The sequence below is a fragment of the Oryctolagus cuniculus genome, chromosome 21 (genome assembly GCF_051225735.1).
Source record: "Oryctolagus cuniculus isolate XC-2025 breed Fujian yellow rabbit chromosome 21, ASM5122573v1, whole genome shotgun sequence".
NCBI classification, from domain to species: Eukaryota; Metazoa; Chordata; class Mammalia; order Lagomorpha; family Leporidae; genus Oryctolagus; species Oryctolagus cuniculus.
The window spans coordinates 2,868,806-2,892,627 of record NC_142887.1 but is presented as its reverse complement, the minus strand read 5'-3'; the positions used below and the strand labels follow the sequence as shown (position 1 = coordinate 2,892,627).

The 23,822-nt window shown below is 44.5% G+C and overlaps 1 long non-coding RNA gene and 1 pseudogene across 2 annotated transcripts in view; both read left to right on the top strand.

The window, feature by feature from the left end:
• Nucleotides 1–23,822, top strand: part of LOC149119791 (uncharacterized) — a 76,267-nt gene that overhangs the window by 33,090 nt on the left and 19,355 nt on the right. The window contains exon 3 of one of the 2 annotated variants that reach the window (XR_016227132.1): nt 10,741–11,081. The exons of the other annotated variant lie outside the window; for it this stretch is intronic. This is a non-coding gene — a long non-coding RNA (uncharacterized LOC149119791). Of the gene's footprint in view, nt 1–10,740; nt 11,082–23,822 lie in introns of those variants that run through there. 2 annotated transcript variants of the gene reach the window in all.
• LOC138848050 (palmitoyltransferase ZDHHC5 pseudogene) lies at nt 116–2,978 on the top strand (annotated as a pseudogene).

Sequence of the window (23,822 nt, the reverse complement as noted above, 5' to 3'; positions counted from 1 at the left end):
GAGCAGGAGTTGTTGTACACTTACTCCGCATGCAAGACCTCAGTCCTAAATCAGTCATTGTATATTTATTTGAAAGTTACACAGAGGAGAGAGAGAGAGAGAGAAGTCTTCCATCTGCTGGTTCACTCCCCAATTGGCTGCAATGGCTGGAGCTGTGCCAATCCGAAGCCAGGAGCCAGGAGCTTCTTCCAGGTCTCCCATGTGGGTGCAGGGTCCCAAGGACTTGGGCCATCTTCTACTGATTTCCCAGGCCATAGCAGAGAGCTGGATCAGAAGTGGAGCATCCAGGGCTCGAGCCGGTGTCCATATAGGAGGCCGGCACTACAAGCAGCGGCTTTACTTGCTACACCACGTTGCCAGCCCCCAAGTTGTGTTTCTTAACCTCCTCTTCTGCTTTGTTCTGGGGAAGCAGTTATTTATCACTTGCAATCACCTTTCCCCCTCCCATATGCTTTCCTTCGTTTGAGATATTTTGACCTTCAGTTTTGTTTGTGGATGTGGAAGGATGATAATTCTAAATTTTTGGTTTCCCTGAAATTTTTTTGCTTGTTTTTTTGTTTGTTTGTTTGTTTTTCTATACTCTTCTCTGTTGGTTCCCTTATCCCATTGTCTTATCCATTCTGCCTCTGTGTGGGCCTGGGCTATGCAGCAGGTTAGATGTCCCTTCAGAGCTCCAACATGCCCGCAGAGTCTGGATAGAGATTCAGACCCAGAAACACATCCTGACCTCAGCAGCCGCTATCTTCTTAGTGGGAGCTACAACACTCTTCTTTGCTTGTACGTGTCCAGAACTAAGCCTGAATATGTCACCTGCAGTGCCCATCTACAATGCATTTATGTTTCTCTTTGTTCTGGCCAATTTCAGAAGGGCCACCTTCATGGACCCAGGCATTTTCCCTCAAGCTGAGGAAGATGAGGACAAGGAAGATTTTCGAGCTCCCTTGACAAAACAGTGGAGATCAAGGGCATCCAGGTGTGCATGAAAGGATGTGCCACCTGCCGCTGCTACTGTCCTCCTCAGCGTTCCCACACAGTGTCTGTGATAATTGTGTGGAGGAATTTGATCATCCCTGCCCCTGGGTGAACAACTGTATTGGCCGCCAGAACGAGCATTGTTTCTTCCTCTTCCTCCTTTCCTTGACAGCCCACTCTATGGGTATATTTGGCTTTGGCCTCCTTTATGTCCTCTGCCACATAGAGGAGCTCTCAGGGGTCTGCACACTGTTACCATGGCAGTGAAGTGTGTTGCTGGCTTATTCTTCATCCATGTAGCTGGCCTCACAGGGTTTCATGTGGTGCTGGTGGCCTGGGGACGCACAGCCAATGAACAGGTTATGGGTAAATTCTGGGGAGGCATGAGCCCCTTCACCAATGGCTGCTGTAACAATGCACTTTGCAATTCCCCAGCACCCAGATATTTGGGAAGACCAAAGAAAGAGAAGACAATTGTAATCAAACCTCCCTTCCTTCAGCCAGAAGTGTCAGATTACTGTGAAGATCATGGATAATGGCATCCAGGGAGAGCTTAGGGGAACTAAGTCTAAGGAAAGCTTGGAAACAACAGAGAGCCAGTCCACAAATGCCAAACCCCGGCCTCCTCCTGTGCCAGACCTGAGCAGCTGCATGGGACTGCGAACACACCTTTGCCTGGCTACTAATGGAGATAGCAGATTTTGGGGCCAGGACAGCCCCCCACACCAACCATGTACAAATGTCGGCCAGGTTATAGTAGCAGCAGTACTTCAGCTGCCCTGCCTCATTCCTCCAGCACCAAGTTAGTCATGGGGACAGTTTGAAGAAGCCAACCTCAACTGCAGAGAGCAGCCGTCATCCCAGTTACCACTCAGAGCCCAGCTTGGAACCCGAGAGCTTCTGTTCTCCCACCTTTGGCAAAAGCTTTCACTTCAATCCACTTTCCAATGGCTCTCGTTCCTCCAGCCTCAAGTCAGCCCAGAGAACAGGTTTTGTACTGGACGAGTTGCAGTCCATGCGTTCAGAAGGCACCACTTCCACCTCCTGCAAGAGCCTGGCCAATCAGACATGCAATGGAAGCCTGAGCCAGACCCAGCTTTCAGCTACACCTCTCCCTTCCTGTCAGTATTCCTGGTCCAGCAACAGGAAGCCAAGAGGCATCCACATTTGGTGCCAACACGAGAGCCCTCACCAGTCCGTTATGACAATCTGTGGCCTCCCTCCAGGGATGAGAGAAGCTGCTGTACCAGTCTCCCAGCTCCCAGTCCATGAGGAAGAACCAGGCTTGGGAGACTCAGGCATTCAGTCAACACCTGGCTCAGGCCATGCCCTCATAGGACTTCCTCCTTAGCTGATCCGAAGAGATCACCACCGAGCAAGACTCCACTTGGATGCCCAGCTGTCCCCCATTTGGGGAAGGCAGAAAGGCTAAGGGGCCAGGGACTAGGGTCCCCTGAACCAGGTCCAACCACCCCATAACTGGGCCATTAAACATCTTACAGCAGCCAAGAATCCCCACCTGGTGTCTCTGAGATAGAGGAAGTGGCCTTGCAGCCACTGCTGATGCCTGAAGATGAAGTACAGCTCAATACCGCCCACAGCAAATCCAACATCCTCCCCTGGCCCCACAAGGGGAGGAGTCAAGAAACTGTCATGAGTGGGTGGTACCACCTGAGATATGGTGTGAGCTGTCAGTGCCTCCCCTTCCCCACACCACTGTGTCTACACCAAAGGGCCCCGGGTGACCACCTTCCTTCCCTCAAGGGGCTCCCTTCCCCTGTATGGACATTTTTTAAAACCCCAATTCCCAGAGGATGAGTGTTTTATAAAATGCAACCGAGTTGGGGAGTTGGAGAGTTGTGGCCCTGAGGCTGGGGTAGTAGCTCCCCCCTTTTACCTTTTAAGACCTTCCTTCCCTAATCCCTGGACCAGACTCAGTGGACATTTGTGCAATTGCTTGCACTGGAGGGAACCAGATCATTTTTAAACCAGAAATAATTTTTTTATTATTGTTACAGATCCTATTTTTTAATCTTCTGTGTTACCAGGTGTGGGTATAAATATCAAAGAAATTATATATCTATCTTGGGATGGGAAAATGAGGGAGGGATATGTAAAAGAAGGAGGGTCTTACTTTTCCTGGTCCTCAGGCCAGCAGGAAAAGAGGGGAGACACCAGTCTTCCTTTCCCCCCACAGTCCCTCTCTTGTCTGTTACCAACTAAGGAAGTAGTAGAACCCCCTGTTGGTGCTAAGTGATCATGAAAGAAACCTGGGGAGAGAGGAGTCTGAGCTCTTGGTTAGAAGAGGAAAGGACTTGTGGAAAGTTAGTTTTCTAGGCTTATTGGCATTTAGCTTCCCAGGAAAGGGGTCAGAGCTCCATGACATTGGTGGTGGTGGTAGGAGGGGGATCAGGAAAAGCATCTGGCCTAATTCAAAACACTTAGAAAATCCCCCCTTTCTTGGGAGAGAGGGGTTGGGTGGCTTTCTTAAGTGAGCCCCTCAGAGCTTCCCCTAAGCTACAGTTAAGGTGATTTTAAAGTGCAAGGACAGAAGAGAAAAATCCAAAATGCAATATTTTTCATCACATGCCAAAAACAGGACAGAGGAAAGGAGTGGCAGGCCTAGGCCCCTCCAGATGTCCCCTGGGGGTTACCCCTCAGCCCACCTTAGAATGGTGCTGGGTAGAGGAGACACCTGGGTTCTAATCTCTAAATAGGGGAGACTCCAGCCTCTTCACAGAGTCCCTTTCATTTTTTATTCTGATTAGCCATTTTCAACTGACAAATGAGAGAAATCCTGATCTATCAGCAAACAAAAAAAGAGTACTTCAGTTTATATTTAGAAACATGTCATTTGCTTTACCCAGTTTATGCTTAACAGCAATACCTAGATGTCTTAAGAAACTGAGATAGTATATAACAATACCTAGATGTCTTAAGAAACTGAGATAGTATATAACTAAAGTTATAATTTCTTTTCACTACCCCAGAGTCAGTGAATGACTTGCTATGTCTCAGGCAAATGAACCCATTTGAAGTTGCTGTAGCAATTCCTCCTGGCAGTTTTGGGAGTGTTCAGCAGCAACATTTTTTTTAAAAGATTTATTTATTTATTTTAAAGGAAGAGTTATGAAGAGGCAGAGGGAAAGAGAGAGAGAGGTCTTCAATTGGCTGGTTCACCTCCCCCAAATGGTCGCAACTGCTGGAACAGGGCCAATCCAAAACCAGGAAACAGGAGCTTCTTTGGGGTCTGCTCATGGGTGCAGGGTCCCAAGGACTTGGGCCCCCTTCTACTGACTTCCCAAGCCACAGCAGAGAGCTGGGTTAGAAGTGCAGCAGTCGAGACTCAAACCAGTGCCCATATGAGATAATGGCACACCAGGCAGTGGTTTTACCAGCTATGACTCAGTGCCAGCTCCTTAAAGCTACGATTTTGAAAATTTTTCCTATGAAAGAAATCTCAAAAGGCTGATTCTGATTCATTGTACTTAATACACAGAACATACTTTTAACCTTAGTTAAAATTTTCATATTTTGGCTGACACTCACTGGCTGCTGGTGTTTTGAATGACCTATGAATAATGGTGTTTGCATGGGAGTTTCAGGAGCCCACTGAAAGGAAATGACAGAAGGCAGACCTCACTGACAGCTCATGAGGAAACATGTAACCATCGACTGTGAACAACTGAATTCTATTTCCAAGAAGCCTCCACCCAGACCATCTGTAGAGTTATAGAGGAAAGGAGAGACAGAGAGAAAGGTCTTCCATCTGGTTCACTCCTCAAATGGCCACAATGGCCATTGCTGGGCCAATCCTAAGTCAGGAACAAGAGTTCCTCCTGGGTATCCCACATGGGTGCAGAGGCCCAAGCACTTGGCAAATCTCTACTGCTTTTCCAGGTCGCAGCATAGAGCTGGATGAGAAGAGGAGCAGCCAGGACTAGAAATCATGCCCAGATGGGATGCAGACACCTGCGGTGGTAGCTTAGCCCACTACATCACAGCCCCAGCCCCATTCAGAGATCTTTTAAGTGGCCATTTCTTATTCAGTCTTAAGGAGGTCAAGCAGTATTATAGTAAAACAGCTTTTTCTTTTGTAGTTTCCAAATACAATTTATTTATTTTAGAAAATAAGTACTAAGGGGCGATAAGAATAGAGCTCTGATCACAATTGCTGTTTAGTCCAGACCTGTAAAAGAACCAAGTTAGAAAACAATTTCTTGGGCTGGCGCTGTGGCACAGTGGGTTAACACCCTCTCCTGAAGTGCCGGCATCCCATATGGGTGCTGGTTGTAGTCTGGCTGCTCCTCTTCCAATCCAGCTCTCTGCTATGGCCTGGGATAACAATAGAAAATTGCCCAAGTCCATGGGCCCCTGAACCCATGTGGGAGACTCAGAAGAATCTTGTGGCTCCTGACTTTGGATTGGAGCAGCTCCGGCTGTTGCGGCCATCTGGAGAGTGAACCAGCAGATGGAAGACTTCTCTCTCTGTCTCTAGCTCTCTGTGTAACTCTATCTTTCCAATAAATAAAATAAATCTTCAAAAAAAATAAGATCAGCTTAGTATACATTAAGATCAGCTTAGTATACATTAAGTATGGATTTCAACAGTTTGCTCCCACACAGAAACATAAAGTGAAAAATAATAGATGATTTTTTAAAATGATGATGAAATCAGAGCAGACCTATTGTCATGTTTAATCCCAGTGAGAGTCAAGTTGGGAATTGATAATTTCTTTTCTTTTTCTTTTTTTTTTTTTTTTTTTTTACAGAGGATCAGTTTAGTATGCATTAAGTAAGGATTTCAACAGTTTGCACCCCCATAGAAACACAAAGTGAAATATATTGTTTGAGTACTCGTTATAGCATTAAATCTCAATGTACAGCACATTAAGGATAGAGATCCTACATGAGGAGTAAGTGCACAGTGACTCCTGTTGTTGACTTTACCAATTGACACTCCTGTCTATGGCATCAGTAATCTCCCTATGCTCCAGTCATGAGTTTCCAAGGCTATGGAAGCCCTCTGAGTTCTCCGATTCTTATCTTGTTTAGACAAGCTCATAGTCAAAGTGGAGGTTCTCTCCTCCCTTCAGAGAAAGGTACCTCCTTCTTTGATAGCCTGTTCTTTCCACTGGGATCTCACTCGCAGAGATCTTTTGCCAGAGTGTCTTGGCTTTCCATGCCTGAAATACTCTCATGAGCTTTTCAGCCAGCTCCGAATGCCTTTAGGGCTGATTCTGAGGCCAGAGTGCTATTTAGGACATCTGCCATTCTATGAGTCTGCTGAGATTCTCACTTCCCATGTTGGATCACTCTCCCCTTTATTTACTCCATCAGTTAGCGTTAGCAGGTACTAGACTTGTCTATGTGCTCCCTTTGACTCCCAGTCCCTTCACCATGACCAACTGTGAACTGAAACTGATCACCTGGAACAGTGAGATGGCATTGGTACATGCCACCTCGATGGGATTGAATTGGAATCCCCTGGTATGCTTCCAACTCCACCACTTGGGGCAAGTCAGCCTGAGCATGTCCCAAATTATACATCTCTTCCCTCTCCCATTCCCACCACCATGTTCAACAGGGATCACATTTCAGTTAATTTTCAACACTTAAGAATAACTGTGCATCAATTACAGATCTAAACCAGTCATATTAAGTAGAACAGATAAAAAAAACTACTAAGAGGGATAATGTATTTAGTTGTTCATTAACAGTCAGGGCTATGCTGTTGAAATCCATACTTAATGTATACTAAGCTGATCTTCTGTATATTAAGATAATCGAAAATGAATCTTGATGTGAATGGAAGGGGAGAGGGAGTGGGAAAGGGGAGGGTTGTGGGTGGGAGGGACGGTATGGGGGGAAAGCCATTGTAATCCATAAGTCGTACTTTGGAAATTTATATGCATTAAATAAAAGTTTAAAAAAAAATAAAAAAAAAAGTCATGTGAGGGAGTATAACACACCCATTGGAAAAGATGAGACAGTTATATTTGTACTAATGTTAAATAATTGCCACAATGTATTGATAAGTTTTTTGAAGATTCAGGGTGTGGAATATAGAATATCTTTTATGGCACAATGTACTAGAAGCTTCAGAATAGAATAAATGTTACATGTAATGGGCATCTGGCAGTACAGCTAAATATTTATTTGTGAGTGATAATGTATCCTTTAAGAGTACTCAGCTTATAACAAAGGTTGACTCTGGGGAGAGTGATTGGTGACAAGGGGTCAACCACAGGGGGAAGACTTACTTTAACTGCATGTATTTTTTCTGTCTTTTATATTTTGTAAAGCACTTACCTATTCCTTCTCTTGAATAAATAAAAAGCAAATTAAAAAAAAAATAAGAAAGCAATTTCTCAGGGAAGAGATATCTGACTACAAAAGGGAGAGCTCTCTTTCTATTTTATTTAATTTTTTGAAAATCAGAGTTACACACAGAGAGAAGGAGAGGCAGAGGGAGAGAGACAGGTCTTCCATCCACTGGTGCACTCCCCAATTGGCCATAACAGCCAGAGCTGTGGTGATCTGAAGCCAGGATCCAGGAGCCTCTTCCAGGTCTTCCACACAGGTCAGGGGCCCAAGGACTTGGCTGATCTACTGGCTTTCCCAGGCCAGAGCAGAGACATGGATTGGAAATGGAGCAGCCAGGACTCAAACTGGCACCACACCACAGCACTGGCCCCAGGGAGAGCTCTCTTAAATGCAATGTTCAGGGGTCAGCATTGTAGCATAATGGGTAAAGTCACCTCCTATGTTGTCAGCTACTCCACTTCCAATCCAGCTTCATGCTATTGTGCTTGGGAAAGCAGCAGAAAATGATGCAGGAATTTGGGCCCCTGAACTCATGTGGGAGACTTGGAAAAAGAAGCTCCTGATACCTGGTTTTGGACCAACCCAATCCTGGTCATTATGGCCAATTGGGGAGTGACCCCATGGATGAAAATTCTTTCTCTGTCTCCCTCTCTCTCTGTACCTCTGTCATTCAAATCAATTCAATCTTTTGAAAACAAAACAAAAAAACCAATGTCCACTAACAGCTGAACAAAACATTAAAAGAGATATTACCTGGTACCACCATGTACAAGTTTGATACTTACCAAATACATTTCCCTAGATTTCAGTTGGAATTTTAATCTGGTTTGTGCCAGTCTGAAACTCCTTAGGCCAATGACACCAGGTCAACAACTAGTTGCTCAGGTTATTTCTGATTCAAAGAAATATTCAGGAAGCAGCAAGACAGCTCACAGGGGTGATTTGTACCAGGGGCTGCTTTGCCTACTCTGGACTGTGCTCCCTTCATGATTGCTGTATCTGTCTTTCAAAATGAAATAAAATAAAATAAATCTTTAAGATAAATTGAAAAAGCCAGGATCATGGAGCAAATGAACCATAAGCACCAGAACAGTGGTGCTTCTAATACAAAAGTATTAGAGGTTAAAGCATGAAATCTGGATATGCCATGTAAGGTAATTATAAAAGAGATGTATGTACTTGCTAACCATTCCAATAAGAGAAGAAACTCTAAAATGAAGGTACTACAGATAAATGACATTTTAGAGTAATAAAAGGGTCAATCAACCTGGATAAGATTAATTCTACATATGCATGTATCTAACAAATAAGCCCAACATTAAATGAAAGAAAATGACAGAAATCATAGAGAAAAGACTGGTCAAGACTAGTATTAGGAAGGGGCACTTGGCATAGGGAGTAAAGCCACCAATTGTGGCACTCGTTCTAGTTCTGGCAGTTCTAGTGATCCAGCTCCTGGCTAGCCCACCCTTTCAAAAGATTTATTTATTTATGTGAAAGAGTTACAGAGAGAGAGAGAGAGAGAGAGGTCATCCATCCACTGGCTCACTCCCCAGATTGCCAAAATGGCTGGAGTTGGGTGCAGGGGCCCAAGGACTTGGGCCATCTTCCACTGTTTTCCCAAGCCATAGCAGAGAGCTGGATCAGAATTGAAACAGCCAGGACTCAAATAAGGACCCATATGGGATGCTGGCACTGCAGGCAGTGGTTTTGCCTACTGCGCCACAACACTGGCCAGCTTTGTAGCAATTTTGAAAGAAAATCAGCAGAGGAATGCCTCTCTCTCTCTCTCTCTCTCTCTCTCTAGTCCAGCATTAGATATAATAATTCTTAAAAAATTAATATTAGGAGACAGAAATATGTCACTTAATAATGGACAGAACAGGTTTGCAATATATTGGAAAGGATAAAGCAACTTGACCATGTACTTGAACAAAAGAATACACATTCTGTTCAAGTACTCACAGAACATGGTCTGCAGAAGACCTTTTGCTAGATCACAAAAGAACCTCAACAAAATTAAAAGAATAAAAATAAAAAAGGACATCCTATGACCACAATAGATTCACCTGGAATATCAGTAACAGAAGAACATTTGAGAAGTGCACAATATGTGGAAAATAAGAACACACTCCTAGGAGCTACAGAAACAAATCACAAAGGACAATAGCAAACATTGTGAAATGATTGGAAATGAAATGCATATAAAAAAGGTAATGGGATACAGTTGAAGCTGAGATTAGAGGAGGCTCAGTCTCTCCATTCCTATAGCTTTATAAAATGGGAAGTTGTGACCACTTTAACTTTGCTATTCATCATTATGTAGGGTCTTGAAAGTTTGTAAACAATTTGTCAGTATCTGCCAAACACTTTATTAGTTCCACGAGAGGGCCAGCAGGGGGCAGCAAGCCACCGCTAAACAGTAAGCTTTGCACCAAAACTCACCCTGGAGGAGTCAAGCACAGGCTTGCTACTACCAGTGATGTACGCACAGCACCTACAGTAAAACAAGAGCATTTTTCCCTCAAGACTGAGCTAAGATATGATTGCAGCTTCTGGAAGACTTGGGCAGTTTCCACATGTAGGTAAAGATGCTGAACATGACCCTGATGGCTTAAGAAAAAATACTTTTCTTGTCCATGATGTTTCTCATTTTTAGAAAACATTTCATGGGGCAGCACTGTGGCATAGTGTTACCGGTAAAGCCACCACTTGCAGTGCCAGCATCCAGTATAGGCATCGGTTTGTGTTCTGGCTGCTCAAGTTTCGATTCAGCTTTCTGCTATGGCCTGGGAAGGCAGTAGAACATGGCCCAAGTCCTTAGGTCCCTGCAACCGTGTGGGAGACCTGGAATAGGTTCTGGCTTCTGGCTTCAGATTGGTGTGGCTCCAGCTGTTGCAGTCATCTGGGAAGCAAACCAGTGGATGGAAGACCTCTCTCTCAAACTCTCTGCCTCCTCTCTGTAACTCTCCCTTTCAAATAAACAAATCTTTAAAAAAAAATTTCATTTGAAAACAGAGATACTGATTAAGAGACCGAGGGACACACACACTCACAGAGAGAGAGAGAGACAGAGGGAGAGAGATTGTCTTTGCACCTGCTGGGACCGGCCAGGGCAGTCAGAAGCCAGAATTTTACTCTGAATCCACCACGCTGGCAACAGAGAGATAACTATTGAGCTTGCTGCTCACCTGCTTGTGTATGAACAGGAAGCTGGATCAGAATCAGTACTGGGACTTGAACCCAGGTACCATAACATGGAATGTGGGTCTTTTCACTACCATGGCAAATGCTTTTTCCCTGAATGTTTATCTCATTTTCTGAAATGCTTCCAGGTGAGTTATTCTGTGTTTCTTCATATAAAGTTTAAGGAAGAGTCATGTATCCATTATTGAGTGTTTTAATGGGATGGAGCTATATCATGCTGTGATATTTCTACAGATTCAAGAAGGCTTGGGGAAGAAATCGCAACATAGATTCAGAGAGTGTCAGACAAAAACAGTGTGAAAATATACATAGTGTATCCGAACATTGCAATACGGACTTGGTGGTCCTGCATTGAAGCCTGAGGGGAAAAGAAGAATCTGACCTCCTGCATTCCTGCTTTCATTAATTCTATATCATTCTCTTCTACACAACTTCAATGTAGTTGTAAATGTCTTCTAAAGCAGAGGTGTTAAAACTCATGTTATGCTCGGTTTAGATATATTATTTGTATCCAAACCACAATCTATTATTTTCTTACTTTCCTGAATTTATTAAAAGCAAACTTTCAAATAATATATTTAATATAATACTGAGTGTATCTCATTTACGTTTGTGAGAATCTCCCTGTTTAATTGACAATTTTTTCAAAGAAAAATCAGTTTTCCCTCTTCTAAGTAGAGAAAGAGACTTGTGAGGGAAAATACCTCAACAAAGTTATCTGGGCTGGAATTCGGCACAACAATTAAGCTGTCACTTGGGACACCCACATTTAGCTACAAGAATGCCTAGGACAGAGTCCTGGCTCTTCTAATCCCATCATCTTGCTAATGTTTGCCCTTGGAGGCTAAGCCACTCAGGTCCATGCCAGCCATGAGGGAGACCTGGAATGAGTTTTTGGATCCTGGCTTTGGCCTCACTCAACCCCAGACATTCTGGGCATTTGGGGAGTGAAACATCAGATGGATCATCTCCTCTGTCTTCTCAGTCTCTCTGGCATTCTAGTAGAAAGTTAATTTAACAAACTAAGGGAATGGGATTTAGCATAGTGATTGGAGCACTGCTTGAGATGCCTACATTCTATGTCAGCATGCCTGGGTTTCAAGCACCATCTCTGCTCCTATGCAGAATAATCCCCCCAAACTCATTGGCAATGTTGTTATAGAATCCCCTAACCAGGACCTGCCCCATGGCATAGCAGATAAAAATCACTGCCTGCAGTGCTGCCATACTATATGGGCACCACTTTGAGTCCCAGCTACTCCACTTCTGATCCAGCTCTCTGCTTTGGTCTGGGAAAGCAGTGGAAAATGCCCTAGGTCTTTGGGCCCCTGCACCCACATGGGAGACCCAGAAGAAGCTCCTGGTTTCAGATCAGTGCAGCTTCAGCCATTGCAGCCAATTAGAGAGTGAACCAGCAGATGGAAGACCTCTCTCTCTCTTACTCTCTCCCTCTCCCTCTCTGCCTCTCCTTCTCTCTCTGTGTAATTCTGAGTCTCAAATAAATAAATAAATCTTTAAAACAGAAACAAAAAATAAAACAAAAAGAACTCCCTAACCTTTATGTGCTTGCACAACACACAGTAAGCCAATCACTGACACTGAGTGATGGTAGTTTGAGGTGTTTATGGCAAAGTCCAAAGTAAGGAGATGAGAACTTTTCACTTAATTTCAGGGCTCCCCAAGAAGTTAGAGGGAAATGTTTTTATAGATTAAAATTGGGGCTGACAGGTGCATGTTGAGCTTTGTCCAAGTTCCCGATTGTTCAGTGGTGCTTGTGATCTTCCTTTTATTGGTGGCGATGACATGTTCTTTAGGGAATTTTTATGATGTACAGGTGAGCTTAATTTGTCTGGGGTTTATGTGTAAATGGTAGTTATTTACTTCCCAGACTTGGATTTTTCTTACCTGATCTGAAACTCCCCTAAATAATCCTTTCCAGACAATTTTGGCTAGCAGGGTTTTATCTATTGCAGAAACAAATGACTTCTTTTGTCCAGTGATTACTAGCTTGTCAGGCCAGCTGTATCACTCCCTTTTTTTAAAAAAAGATTTATTTATTTATTTATTTATTTCAGAGGCAGAGTTTACAGACAGGGAGGGAGAGAGATAGAGATAGAGATAGAGAGAGAGAGTGAGTCTTCCATCAGTTGGTTCATTCACCAAATGGCCACAATGGACAGAGCTGAGCTGATCTGAAGCCAGGTGCCAGGAAATTCTTTCCACATGGACGTAGAGGCATAAAGACATGGGCCATCTTCTGCTGCTTTCCAAAGCCATTAGCAGGGAGCTGGATCAAAAGTGGAGCAGCTGGGACTAGAACCATCCATATGCGATGCTGGCACTGCAGGTAGAGGCTTAGCCTACCATGCCACAGCATTGGTCCCAAATTTTTTCGATACCATACAGGCAAGAAAGCTTTGGGCTAAGAGACACAGACAAGAGGCTGAGCCCTGATTTTGTATTATGGAAGTTTTGGTTTAATTGCCCCAATTTCTTGTTATTCCTCAAACCTCAGAGAAAAGGAACAATGGCTGTCTGACTGGGGTATTGTAAGAATGAAAGGAGACAAAGTTTTAGGTATTTCTTTTATTAGTTATTTATTTACATGATAGTGAAGTTAACAGAGAAAGAAAGAGAGACAGAGTTTTTTCATTGCTGGTTCACTTCTCAGATGGTTGCATAATCCAGGGATTGATCATGACGAAGCTAGGAGCTTCTTCAGTGTGTTCCACATGAGTGGTAGGGGAACAAGTACTTGAGTCACCTTCTGCTGCTTTTGCAAGGCCATTAGCAGGGAGCTGGATCAGAAGTGGAGCAGCTGTGACTCTAACCAGCATCCATATGGGATACTGAGTAGAAGTTGGCAGTTTTACCTGGTACACTACAACACCAGCCCCTGTAGGCATTGCTTCAGATAAAGTTTCTAGTCTCGGGTTTAGCTGTAGAGATCCTCTGCATTATGAGAAGGATTGCACAGCCAGTTTCTGTGCAGCTTTTTGTTTTTTAGATTTATTTATTTATTTGAAAGGCAGAGTTACAGAGAGGCAGAGGCAGAGAGAAGTCTTCCGTCTGCTGGTTATCTGCCCAGATGGCTTCAATGGCAGAAGCTGAGCTGGTTCAAAGCCAGGAGCCTTGGAGCTTCTTCCAGGTCTCACACAGGTGTAGGAGCCCATGTACTTGGGCCATCTTCCACTCTTCTCCCAGGCCATAGCAGAGAGTGGATTAGAAGTGGAGCAGCTAGGACTTGAACCAGTGCCCATATGGGATGCTGGCACTGTGGCATAGCAGGTAAAGCCCTTGTCTACAGTGCCAGCATCCCATATGGGCACTGGTTCAAGCTCCAACTGCTCCACTTCCAATTCAGCTCTCTACTATGGCCTGGGAAAGCAGTAGAAGATGGCCCAAGTCCTGGGGCCCTGTACCTGCTCAGGATACCCAGAAGAAGTTCTTGGCTCCTGATTTGGATTGGCCCAGCTCCAGCCATTGTGGCCATTAGGGGAGTGAAACAATGGATGGAAGATCTCTCTCTCTCTCTCTCTCTCTCTCCCTCTCTCTCTCTCTCTCCTTTTCAAATAAATAAGTAAATAAATAAATCTTTTTTAAAAAAGATTTAGCCTGCTACAGGTTTATTGAATTTCAAGTCCCATTTGCAGTTGCCTTAGCAAGGTCAGACCCATGGGCTTTCTATGACATGGAATGGGTGTTCCCCCCTCTGCTAAAGGGACATTGGTCAGATCTAGCTGTTCAATATCATATAATCATTCACATATATATGTCCCAGAGCGGTCTCATGGCAAGGTGACTGGATTCAACATTATAGCTTCAAAGTAACATTTTGGTTATCAAATACTATGGCTTAATATTTCCCAGAGAGCCCAAAATGAGTCAGTAACCTTTGCTCCAGGAGTGGAAGCACACATATTGTGCTGGGTTGGCCAAAAGTGAGCTACTCTGCGTCCTGCAGTACACAAGTGACTGTTATTCTGAGACATATCAGCCAGCCTCACGTGGCAATGCCCAGATCAATCTTACAGCATTGGTAATTTTATTTTTCCAAAGTTTGAATTAGTGCTCTGCATCCTAATCCCAGCTTCTCAGGAACAACAATGTCAAAGAACTTCCTCAGAAGTTCACTGTGGGTGCTGTACAAAATTTCTAGCATTAGGTATGAGAACACTAAGTATCCCATCAAGGTAGCATCTCCCCTTCAAAATGGAATCCCTCTCCAGAGGATATAGTTCTGACAGAATGTTCTGTTATAGTTACTATCAAACAATAATTCATTAAAAATCCCTTCCTTTATAACCATCCTGCTTCATTGAACCTGATTTAGGATTGACACTAATGACTCATTGCATCTTGATTTTTGTTTCCTCTTTGTGACCAAAATCCATTTCTGAAAATGCAGCTGATCATGTTCCAATTTTTCCAGGTTTTATTTGACCTGGTTTTTGATCCAGACCCATGTCAAGAGAGAAACATTTGATGAGAAGGGGTCAGTGTGAGCACATTTTTAGCCAACTTTGAGCAACAATGAGGGTTTAGAAGGAGTGGTCTTCAGGCTAGTTTTACTTGCAATCCATTAATAAACTTAGCTATATTTGTTATGTAGCCAGAATTCACTATTTCAAAGTGCCAGGCCAGGAGTATTATGCTGGGAATTATACTTCTGAAAAATTCTGCCAGGCAAGAGGTATAAAGCTCAAAAGAAAAATATATAACAATGCTGGCCCTGTGGAGTAGTGGGTAAAGGTGCTGCCTGCAATGCTGGTATCTCATATAGACACTGGTTCATGTCCTGGCTGTTTCGCTTCTGATCCAGTTCTTTGCTATGGCCTGGGAAGATGCAGAAGATGGCCCACGTCCTTGGGACTCTGCACCCACGTGGGAGACCTGGAAGAATCTCCTGGTTCCTGGCTTTGGATTGGCACAGTTCCAGCCATTACAGCCAACTGGGGAGTGAACCAGTGTATTCAAGACCTTGCTCACTCTCTCTGCCTCTCCTTCTCTCTCTATGTAACTCAGACATACCAAGAAATAAATATTTTAAAAAAGAAAAACATGTAACAAAACCAAAGAAGATAACAAATTGTGTTGTCATCCTAAACAATGAACAGAGTTAAAAGTTAATAGCAGAATAATATACTATAATTGATATTATATAAGGAAACTAGAAATGTTGATTAATCATACATTAATAAGCCCCATAAAACATTTTTTAAAAAAGGATTTATTTATTTGAAAAGCAGAGTGACATAGAGGCAAAGGCAGAGAGAAAGTCTTCCATCCACTAGTTCATTCCCCAAATAATTGTAACAGCCAGAGATGGGCCAATCCAAAGCCAGGAGCCTTGGAGCTTCTTCCAGTTCTCCCCTGTGGGTGCAGGGACCCAAGCACAGGGGCCATCTTCCACTGCTTTCCCAGGCCATAGCAGAGCTGGATCAAAAGTAGAGCTGCTGAGACTTGAACCAGTGCCTGAATGGGATGCTAGCACTGTAGGCAATGGGCTTGGAGATGTGAGCTAATGCTGGGCTGATGAGAAAGAGGGAGAGTTTGGGCTAGATTTCAGGGTCCTTTGAGATAACAGTGTGAGCTGGGAGAGGTTCAGGCTGAGACTGGACTCTGAGGCTGAGCAGCTGAGATATGGGGAGATAGCTTGAGAGGAGGAGTGAGAGAGATCTCGGGCTGACAGCAGGAGTCTTCTGATAGTAATGTGTCCAAAAGTCAAGGCAGGACAGGCCTGGTTAAAGTAGGGTGGCACTGTATTGGCAAGGCCGAAAAACAGGGGCCTGCTTGTTGCTATGTAAGAGGTCATCATGGATCCAAGGCTTTTGTCCTTGCTCCATCACTGTGTATGATAAAGTCAGAACAAAACATGCTTTGATGAAGGTGATTTCTGGTAGAAATTGTACAATAAAAATCTATCCAATCACAATCTGCTGCAGTTCAGACAGATTTCACTCTTTAGCTAAAGGCATTCATGTTTGGTGCCTTTCAGCTGGGAATGTGAGGAAATGTCCAACCAGGGTAAATGCCATAAGAGTGGCCATGGACTCTAGTAGAGACAACAGTGTGCACTACCAGTGACAAAATCCAGCTCTAATTACAGAACTCCAAATCCCCAGTGAGGGGCCACACAGTCAGCATCTTTCAAGTTCACAAGGTGTACTTATATTTTGCAAGAACTCTCAGTCAGGCCTCAAGCTATGTGTATGTTTTAAGTAGATATCACTTGCTGTACCTTTTACAGGAAAGACAAACAGAAAATTAGCCACATTGGGCCCTTCACTCACAATTTCCAACATCACTACTACCATCAATTCTGATTTAAGAAGAGGTCAATTGTGCATCTTGGGGAAGGGGCAACAAGGATGTATTATTTTGCTGTCTCTTTGCTCTGTTTCTAGCCTGCAAATCTCTCCTCTTCTCTAGTTGTGCCAGGTAAGAAGTCAGATTGCTTCACTTGCTCATCTGTCTGCCTTGCAAATCCCATGCCCCACTCTCCCTCTGTCAGAGCCTCATTCACGTTGTAGGTCAGAGGAGCATAAAGGGAAAGACATGGGGTCAAGAGACTGGTTCATCTTCCCAGGGCTGTCCCTGTCACATCAACCCCTAAAAGTGTTGTTGCTATGGCAACTCTCCAACCTTGAAGCTAGTGCTTCAAACTTCCTCTGACTGCAGGTCCCCATGTATCCCCTGGCCTCAGCAGGCACTCCAGATGCAGATTTGGTCCATGCATACTGAAGTGGTGGCCAGGCAGAGGCAGGGCTAGCTCGAACGCCTGCCTATCACCCATTCTTTGTGTGTCAACAGCTGGAGCCAGCACCATGAGGCCACAAATATCTTCACGCCTTCTGTGCCCTGCCTACCCTGTTGGCAAATGTGCAGTGAGGCCAGCCTCTGAGGCTTCTGCTGTATCCTTGGATGAATGGGTTCTAGTGGGGTGGGGCTTTTTCTCCTCACATGGCTTTAAAAGTGTCAAGATAGTGCTTGCCCACCTCTAGTCTTAGGGGATTTCTCATTTTCTGGGAGCATATACTCAAGAGGTTGGCAGCTGGGTACTTCTGAGTTGTGAAAGGGATTGTTTATTTATTTTGCTTTTTTAAAAAAATATTTAATTTATTTGAAAGACAGAGTTACAGAGAGAGGTAGAAACAGAGAGAGAGGTCTTCCATCCAGATGGCCTTCACTCCCCAGATGGCCTCAATTGCTGGAGTTGTACCAGCTGGTGCTGCACTGATCTGAAGCCAGGAGCCAAGAGCTTCTTCCAGGTCTCCCCGATGGGTGCAGGAGCCCAAGGACTTAGGCTATCTTCTACTGCTTTTCCAGGCCATAGCAGAGAGCTGGATCAGAAGAGGAGCAGCTGGGACTCAAACCAGTGCCCATATGGGATGCCGGTGCTTCAGCCCAGAACTTTAACCCGCTGTACCACAGCACCAGCTCCTATTTATTTTGATTTTTAAGAAGGACTCTTAGGTTGAGTGTGACCAAAATCCCCTGCCTCAATTTTCTCATATTGCAGTACACCCATAAGGCAAGTATTGACTCATGAGTCTTCTATTTAGTTGACACCTCAAGATTCTGTTCATTCAATAAGTCATTATCATCTGCCCTCTGTGGGTATGTGGGAGATCTGGTGGCAGGAGAGTTTAATGCAAAAAAGAAAATATCCATCTGCGGCTCCGGTACTCTAACTTCTAGCCCCAGTTGGGGCACCGGATTCTGCCTTGGTTGCTCCTCTTCCAGTCCAGCTCTCTGTTGTGGCCCAGGAGTGCAGTGGAGGATGGTCCAAGTGCTTGGGCCCTACACCCACATGGGAGACCAGGAGGAAGCACCTGGCTCCTGGCTTTGGATCAGCACAGCTCACCAGCAATAGCGGCCATTTAGGGGGTGAACCAATGGAAGGAAGACCTGTCTCTGTGTCTCTCTCTCTCACTCTCTAACTCTGCCTGTCAAATGAAAAAAAGAAAAGAAAAAAGAAAAGAAAAGAAAAGAAAAGAGAAAAGAAAAGAAAGAAAAGAAAAGAAAAGAAAAGAAAAGAAAAGATAAAAGAGCCTTCCCATGAATGAGGAAACCTCAGGGTAAAATGATTCTGGCCTCAAATGGAGGACCTCCCACAGTCCCTTTGGTCTACCACAGCCAGAGGTGAGTTTCTCTTTCTTGTTATGCCTCTCTACAGACATGAGCACCAGGATAGAAGCTAGGACATCTCAGCCCGGTACAGGTTAATGATAGTTTGACAGCCTCCAGTCAGTCAGGATCCATGCTCTGGCCCCAGCTTCAGTTACCAAGCATCTGCCTATCACCTGCCTATTTTCTTTTCAGACAACTGTCATTTCTGGGCTCTCATCCCTCTGAGATTTGACCTTAGCCCAGTTGTTCTTACCTGACATGGACATGAAATCCACAAATGATGTAGGTGATTCTGTTGTGCACCTACACCTTTTATCACACTGTTTTGTAATTGTCTATGTCCTTGTCACCTGTCCCCGAGGACTGAAGTGTCTTTAGGGTAAGCACTATATTCACATCATTCATGTTGTATCAACTATACCCAGGAGGGTACCGGGCATAATGCAGACAAGTCATCCTGTCTCCCTTCCTCCTCTGCTCCTTATGCCCCTAGTGTTAGATGCTCTTGGTTCTCTCCTCCTCCACACCTCCCTCTGCACACTGCTGCCACATTTAGACCCCCACACACCATGCTCCTCTACCCCCTACGACCCCACATGCTCTCCAGTTACAGTGGCTCCAAAGATATAGCAAGGGAGTGAGTCTTAGTTGTACCCATAAAGCCAAGCTCCTGTGCTCCATTATCACTAGATGAATTGTGGATGTTGGCCTTGAATGTGTTGATTCTGCTCAGTTCTGATGGCCCCATGACAACTCAGAGCATGGTAGTCTCCCAGAAATCAAAATGCCTGCCTGCATATTACATCCAGCTAGGGGCCACAGAGCTCTGCATCACTGTTCTTGGAGCCCTTTCCACTTACTCACAGTTCACACCGACTGCTTTCTTCTTCTCTTTGTGCCCACTCACGCCTGCCAGAGGAGCCAGTTTATGAACCATTTTAAGAGCCATGATGCAGAGCCAGTGGCAGGACACCTCACTTGGACTTTATAATGCATATTTTGACTATTCTGGGAACGTTTTTACTTATGTCCTGCTCATTGTACTTTGAGTACCTGAGATTGCTGGGCACATGAACTGTGACTTAGTGAGGTGTTCCAAATTCAGCTATGAATTATGTAATTTGAAATTTCATTTTTATTTACGTTGTTCATATAGCCACTGATTATGTCTTCTAGTTTCTTTTCTTTAAAAATAGTTTCTCATCAGCATTTTTTTAGATTTTATTTATTTATTTGAAAGGCAGAACTTCAGAGAGGCAGAGGGAGAGAGAGAGAGAGAGAGAGAGAAAGAGAGAGAAAATCTTCGATGTGTTGGTTCACTCCCCAGATGGCTGCAATGGCTAGAGCTAAGCTGATCTGAAGCCAGGTGTCAGGAGCTTCTTCTGGATCTCCAATGTGGGTGCAGGGGCTCAAGGACTTGGGCCATCTTCTTCTGCTTTCCCAGGTCACAGCAGAGAGCTGGATCAGAAGTGGAGAAGCTGGGACTTAAACTGGTTCCCATATGGGATGCTGGCACTGCAGGCAGAAGCTTTACCCACTACAGCACAGCGCTGACCCCATGTCTTCTAATTTCTAAGTAACTGCATCATAGTGAGGACCATTGTATATGGTAGCAGTTTGCATAATAGGCTTGATGATTTACATAGGGCTTATACATAACATTTACCCATGAGATTGTGTTCTAGATTTATGCCAACTTTGTAAGTTGATTGGAGGTAGCCTTTTGTTACTGATGAACATTAATGTAGTAAGAACATCTTGTCCTTTAAAAATAAAATCCAAATTAAGATTTACACATGAGTTTCATCTGCCTTCATCCACCATATTAAAGCATTGAACTCCCGTTGATTCTACATGTAGATCTCAATGTAATATTTGCCTTTTCTTCATTCTCACTGCCACAGTACCTCTGCGTGGATCCTACTAAATTATCTTTAATAGACTAATTTACCCCCTGTCTTTTATTTTCCTTACCTTTGTGTGCAAAGCCTTTTGTGATTCAGCCCAGTCTCTCTGCTTCTATCTGGTTGTTCAGTGTCTCTTATTTCAATTCCTAGGGAAATCAAGTGGCTGGTAGTTCTTTCCACACACAACACAGAAGGTTGCTCAATAAACACTTATTAAATAAATGAATGGAATGCCTTCCATAGCAAGGGTGAACATTTGACCTGTTGGCCTGGATGGTTCCTGTTTATACACTTCAACCCTAATTGTGACAGTCTCCAAATAGATTTCTATTTCCTTGTCTCCCCTACTAGGCAGTTCTTGGGGGTCACAACTCTTATTTGCTTGTTTCTATATCCTCATTTATTCATTGAACTAAGAGACTTACTCTGTCCAGATGCTGAGTTAATTTCAAGGCAAACATGTTTCTTGTCCCCATGACATTTTCAATTTGGCAAGAAAGAGCAGTCTACCCAAAGAATATTGCCTGACAGTAAATAGTGCGAAAGCAATGGATAAGTATTTAAGCATTCCTAATCCAGCAACAACTCTAATCCCATGAACTAGAATTGACAGAAGCAATCATAAACATAGACCTCCATGTCATCCAGTTATCCATTTGCATTTCTACTTAAACATTTTAAAAATCATATGTATACCTAAGATTGCATAATATATATGCTATCTTGATATTAAACATAGGAAAAAATGAAAATGACAATGGAATAATAGCAATTTTGAATTGTCTTCCTTTATAGACAAGTTAGAATCCTATGTTCTCTACAGTGTAGATTATTGTTGTAGGTACTCTTGCTCTCTCTCACTTTTTTTTAAAAAGATTTATTTATTTATTTGAAAGTCAGAGCTACACAGAGAGAAGGAGAGAAAGAGAGAGCTTTTATCTGCTGGTTCACTCCCCAACTGGCTGTAATGACTGGAGCTGTGCCCATCTGAAGTCAGGAGCCAGGAGTTTCTTCCAGGTCTCCCACATGGGTGCAGGGAGCCAAGGACTTGGGCCATCTTCTACTGCTTTCTCAGATCATAGCAGAGAGCTGGGTCCAAAGTGGAGCAGCTGGGACTCAAACCAGCACCCACATGGGATGCCAGCACTGCAGGAGGCAGCTTTACTTGCTTCACCATGGCACCAGCCTCCCTCTCTCTCACTTTTTTTCCCCAGATGACAAATCTGGGGTTTTAGAAACTGAGCCCCAAGACAAAAGAATTTAGTTTAACCTAGACATTTTAATGATATTGCCATGGGCAAGTTCTAAACTCTTTGCACCTCAGTTTCCCCTTTGTGAACTCCTGATTATACTGTCTCCAGAATTAATCCAAGGTATAAATGCTATGAGGTAAGGCATGCAGTCCCTTAATCTTGCTCCTAGAAGATACTTAGCAATGTTAGTTCAGTATCCAGTTCCCTTCTTTGTTTCTATGCTTGAGGAATTAAAAGATGGTGTAAAATGATTTGAGAACTATAAACATCAATAAGACACAAATAAAATTGTATTATCAAATCTGCATGTTAAACTCTACCCTCTACACCTCTGCTAAAAGGTATATTGCTTTCATAATCATTTATTATGTGAGAGAAGTTTCCAGGAACAATGCAACCCATAAGATGTTTCTGGAAGAAGGCAGAGGTTATGAAGGAGCCAGGATTTGGGATCAGTTACAAAAGAGAGTGCCATGCTTTAAGATTTGATTCAGGAAAGAACACCAACTCCAACTGATCCTTGAGATTTTGGGGTGGGAAGGAAAAGAGGGGATGTGAACAGAGCGGATGCCCCCTTCTGGCAGTATTTCTCCATCCACTCCACACTGAAGCCCTTGGGGATCACCCGCTGGTCTCTAGAAATGCATGGCCTGGACTCCATTTCCCAGAGTTGCCAGGTGCCCTGACGTATTCTGTGTTCCAATTGCCTGTGCTTGTGGACGTGGGAGTACCTGCGCCTGCGTACGTGCATGTCGGTGCCTGCTCTCTGGCACAGAGTTGAGAACAGAGCAAGTTCATTCATGGGGAGTCAGCCTGAGAGGCCACGCTGCTCCTTCTCCCACATTCACTGTGGCTCTTGCCCTGCACGTACAATCCCAGGAAGTCTGCGGAGACACCCTGAGCCGCCACCCGCTGCTTCTGTGCCTCTTCAGCTGCCGCCTGTGGGTCCCACATGCCAGGGACTTTTTCTGTCCCACACTCTCTGCTTTGCTCCCTGAGTGTCCTGAAGCAGGGGGATGGGCTCCCGGGACTTTCAGGCAAGTATGGAGAACAGAAGGGGGAACAGATGTGAGTGTGGGAGAGGGATGGACGAGAGGGCGGGTGGCGGCTCCGCCACGTGGCTCACTTCTCAGTGATCCTGGTGGCTTCCCGGGGCAGGGTCAGGGCTGGGACCTTGGCTCTCCTGTCTCCCACCGCCACTGCCCAGCCTCCCAGTGCCCGGCCGGCCCGCGTGTTACCTTGCTCAAATTTTCCTCATTGTGCTTTATGTGGTGGTTATGAAACAGAGAGCACCGGTCAGGACAACTGCACAAGCAGGGCAGGTGAGGGGGGGGGGAAGGAAGGCCGTGAGGCTGCCAGTTCGCTCTATTTAAATAAGCTGGGCTCCCACTTCGGGTGGGTCACAGAATGCCTTCTGGCTGCTGCTTCTGCGGGGTGGGGCTCAGTGGCCTTCAGAGGAGTGCGGGAGGCTGCAGGGGTGGGAAGGAGGGTCAGAATAAGAGCTGCTCCATGGCCCCCATTCTGCACCTCATCGGGCATTGGATTCCCCACGGACACACCTGGCAGCGGTGGCCCTGCTGCTGAGCTTTTCGCCAGAGGGAGCAGCGTGAAGGGTGAGCAGTAACTTTGCGGGTTGATCCTTCTTCCGTGTTTAGTTAACAGACTTTTCAATCTGGAGTTTGAGGCCACAGAATCTTAGCTGATGACTTAATTGCTGCTTTTCAATTTCTGTCATCAGCCCTTCTTCCTTCTCCTGTTAGGAAGGATGTCAACTACTATTGCCTGCCGCTGACCCCTTTACAAAGTGAGAGCGAACTGTGCAGTCAACAACTGGAGCTATTTTAGTCTGGATTTGCATGAAGTGGAGAACTATAAACACAAATACAGAAAAGTAGCACTTTCTCTGCCCAGTTCTGCAGTCACCCAGTGCTCCACCAGGCTGATTATGTTACAGTCCATACTTTTTTTAAAAAAGATTTATTTATTTATCTGAAAGTCAGAGATACAGAGGGGCAGAGGCAGA